General features: G+C 44.7%; 1 long non-coding RNA gene across 1 annotated transcript in view; it reads right to left on the minus strand.

Moving 5' to 3' along the window:
* LOC126405726 (uncharacterized) overlaps nucleotides 1-472 on the minus strand; it is a 13,157-nt gene extending 12,685 nt beyond the window's left edge. The window contains exon 1 of the long non-coding RNA XR_007571605.1: nucleotides 184-472. This is a non-coding gene — a long non-coding RNA (uncharacterized LOC126405726). The remainder of the gene's footprint in view (nucleotides 1-183) is intronic.
* Nucleotides 473-3,676: the final 3,204 nt, after the last annotated feature.

The following is a 3,676-nucleotide window of genomic DNA, read 5'->3' on the forward strand; positions in this document are numbered from 1 at the left end:
TTTGTCATTCCGAATGAAAGAATTTTGTGTGCATGTATACACTCATTCCTCTTTAAGTTCATTCTGGTCTTTCTGTTCATGCTCGTTTCCTTGCCCTTCTGGTGCAATGACGTATATAGCGCGCATAGCAACGGGCTGCATAGCAACGGGCTGAGATAGAGCAGTCGGACTCGTTGCACTCACCGGTTTCCATTCGCCACAGCACGGTCTTCTACCTCCCTTCTCCTGCTCAACAGATGAAGCATTAGCAGAACAAGGTTGTTGTCGTACTGCTGCTTTAAGAATATAAGCAAAACACGCCCGAAAATGGCACTAAGAACGGCGGCGTCAAGCATCTTGTTATCCGGAGCGAGGACTACAGTGTTTTCTTCCGGTAAACGTAAACACGTAACATCCGCCCCGCCCCCTATCCAATCAGAAACCTTCCCTGCCCCAAACCTTGCGCAGACCTGAATACAGGCGATTAAACTGATCTCCCGTGTAAACCGTCATTCGGAATGAATATTTCCCATGTAAACTACCTGGAAAAACTTTATTTCCGAATGATTTCATTCAGATTTATTTCATTCCGAATGAGAAGCCATCATGTAACCGTAGCCAATGCCTCTAGTAGCGAGCTTGATGGCAGTATGCAACCTCAAAAACAATGGTTGCAATCTGCCATAAAACAGAAAGAAGATAACAAAACTATGCACAGGTAAAGCAGGAAGTTCCATGACATTTCCACCATAAAGTGATACAAAGAAGGCATAAATTGTTGCAAAAAAATTCACTAGAGTGCAGGAAATTGAAGTGTTTGACGTTACAAATATTCCTGGGGGAGGACCCCTAGATCCTCCGCTTAACATGTGTGCCCCCGAATATTGAAAAAAAAAAAAGCATGCCCTTGGTCATAAGAGTGACTTTTCTGATAATAGGTTTCACTTCCGCTACAGTTTTCTCTTCAACTGTGGTTGACAAAGAATTCTGGTCTTGATAATAAGCAAAATATTTTCTGATGGAGGTCCCTGAAGCAACTGGGGGCTGTCACCTACTGTGTATCAATACGGAGTCTTTGACAAGAAAGGTTAGGACCACTGACCTACACCACCAGGATCCCAAGTTTCAGCATGCCTCCATAACACTGATTTCAGTGGCATTTTGGTGATTTCAGCTGAAAAGTGTTGTGGCACTTACAATACAACTCGTCATACTTCTCATATTTTTTTTGAATGGCTTATAGTTTGTGAATGAAACCCCCTGTAAAACATCTCATCATCAAAACTGAAATAAAATGAGGTACAGCTGCAAACATTACAAGTACTTAACAGAAGCCTGGTGCACGGTGCCCCCTCAACTGTGCAGTGGAAAAACAGCATCATTTAGGCAGGTGCCTGCCTGTTTTCACTCCGCTCAGGATAATTATCTAAGTAGTGCACAAGGCATCAAGTTCTCCTCCACGGACCATAACACACCACGTCAAACTAGACCTCCATCAATCAAGCCAGATTTCACTGAAAAGCAATGAGGAGCAAAACTGATTGATTGTCACACATCACTATGTACAGCAAAACGCTGCTATCTGCACACAAATACACAGCACACAGGCATGCGTAAAGTCATCTGTAAACACGAGCACACACAGTGGGGTAAATAACTGCCGGTATCTCTTGCAGCGTCGGGAGCAGTGGCGCGAGGCTTCCCCTCAGATTTTGAAAGCCCTATCTGTATCAGGAACAGCAAACCGAAAAAGCAATTTGCTTTGTCACACAGAGACATGCTTGACTACACTGAATAATTGCACTGCAGCTCTGGAAAGAGCTGTTTTCCTTTTATCTAATGAAGGCCTTCAGGGGAGGGAGCATGGGTGTGTGTGTTTTGTATTTCTGTGTGTGTTTTGTGTGTGTGCACTGTGCAATGTACGTGTCTCAGGACTTCTAGATGTATGTGTCAACATATATAAGAATGCAACTGAAAGATAAGCGGTCAAAGCATAAAGAATACTTTCATTGCTGTGTCTCTATCTGATCCAATCTTGCCGGTGTTCCTTTGTTGCTCGCCTGCCTTCCACACGGTTCCACTGCAATATATTGATTCATCAAATCTGCATGTTGCCTCTCGGCTGTGTCCAGTTTCAGGTTTGAGGCAGTCCCCTGATTCAATAATGCAGAAGCAGGCTGGAGAATAAAAGCCCCTGTGCCTGGCCTCAGACACTAACTCCTGAGAAGTGCTGAGTCGGCACACCGCTTCCTGCCGGCCTGCCTCTGTGGAGCTTGGCAGAGCAGTTAGGAAGCTGGAGGGACAACTTCAGCCTCCAAACCCCTACATAACTAACAGCACAGAGGACCAAAAGAGGCCCGAGTGAGGATTTAGAGTGAGGTTAAAGACAAGCTTCTGTAATAACAGTCGCAGCAGTATCCAGAGGCAAATGAGAAAACTGTGTTTGATCATGAGGGGCAGAGGAGAAGGGCATGGAGATGGGAAAAGTGGCAATGAAGACAAAGAAAAAACAAACATGAGGGAAGAAGGAAAGCACCTTCTCTGATGACTGCTTGTGTGTTCAGGAAAAGGTTTGTGAATTGCAGTAATGACTCTGAAGCATTTGTTCCACTGTGGAACTGTAATTAAGCCATCAGCCACAGTTTGGAGTCTTTAACTTCATAATGAGGCTGAATGTGCGCAGTTCGTGCTCTGTGGATAAGCTGCTGTAATCACTTCTATCTGCTTAATTATGTAAAACCATTCTTTTATCCTAGTAGTGTCTCGCTCTTTATCTCTCCCTCTCTCTCTCTCGGTCTCTGTCATGGTCTCGTCTTTTGAATAGGACTGGTACCATAAAAGCATGGGGACGCAGTAGCGATGAGCACACGTGCTGGGAGATATGAACCTGAGACAGCTATGCTGGGAATTGTCGGTCCAAATGGCTGCTGTCAGATAAAGTACAGCGAGAACTGAGTGTTAACAAAGGGCGCTATAAGAAGGAAGAGGCGTGTTAGCTGCAGCTACTTTAAGTATTGCTCTCACCACTCAGAGCAGCGTTTTATTTCCTTTCTCCATGCACTCTTAGTATTGGTCAGAGGGACATTACAGCTCAGATGGAGGTATTGTATAAGGCATTTTGCTTTCTTCTCCGTCTCTCTTTCAAGCTCAAAACTTAACTTGCACACGTTTCCTGAATTAGAATCAGACTATTATTATCATTAACGGTCCTGCTCTAGTGTGACGGAAGCAAAGATGGGCGCTGCAGGTTATTTGCAATGGAAGTAAACACCTTCTATCTCCACGGCCTTCACAGAGACAACCTGGTTGTCCTCTTTTCAGACAGACCTACATCAAAGCTCTCCTCCTATGGCACTTCAGAGATCACTACTACCGCTACATGCTGCACACACACACACACACACACACACACACACAAACACGTACTCTCACCCACACGTACACTCACTCTTGTGGCAGTGGAGAGTGAAATCTTGTGATGCTCGGGAACTTTACATCACAGACAGGCTGCAATGGGGGAAATAAAAGCCCTAAGTGCATGAAAAAACATGAAGCTGCCGCTGTTTCAATGGAGCAGAAAAAACAGTCGAGAAAAATGTCAACAACAAATAGCTGCTGGTTTCTATTGCCGCAGGCGACATGGACTTTGGTTCCCTCATGTTTCTTTCCTCCCGCAATATGCATCATCTTTTCATCC

The sequence above is a fragment of the Epinephelus moara genome, chromosome 18, assembly GCF_006386435.1.
Source record: "Epinephelus moara isolate mb chromosome 18, YSFRI_EMoa_1.0, whole genome shotgun sequence".
Lineage (NCBI taxonomy): Eukaryota > Metazoa > Chordata > Actinopteri > Perciformes > Serranidae > Epinephelus > Epinephelus moara.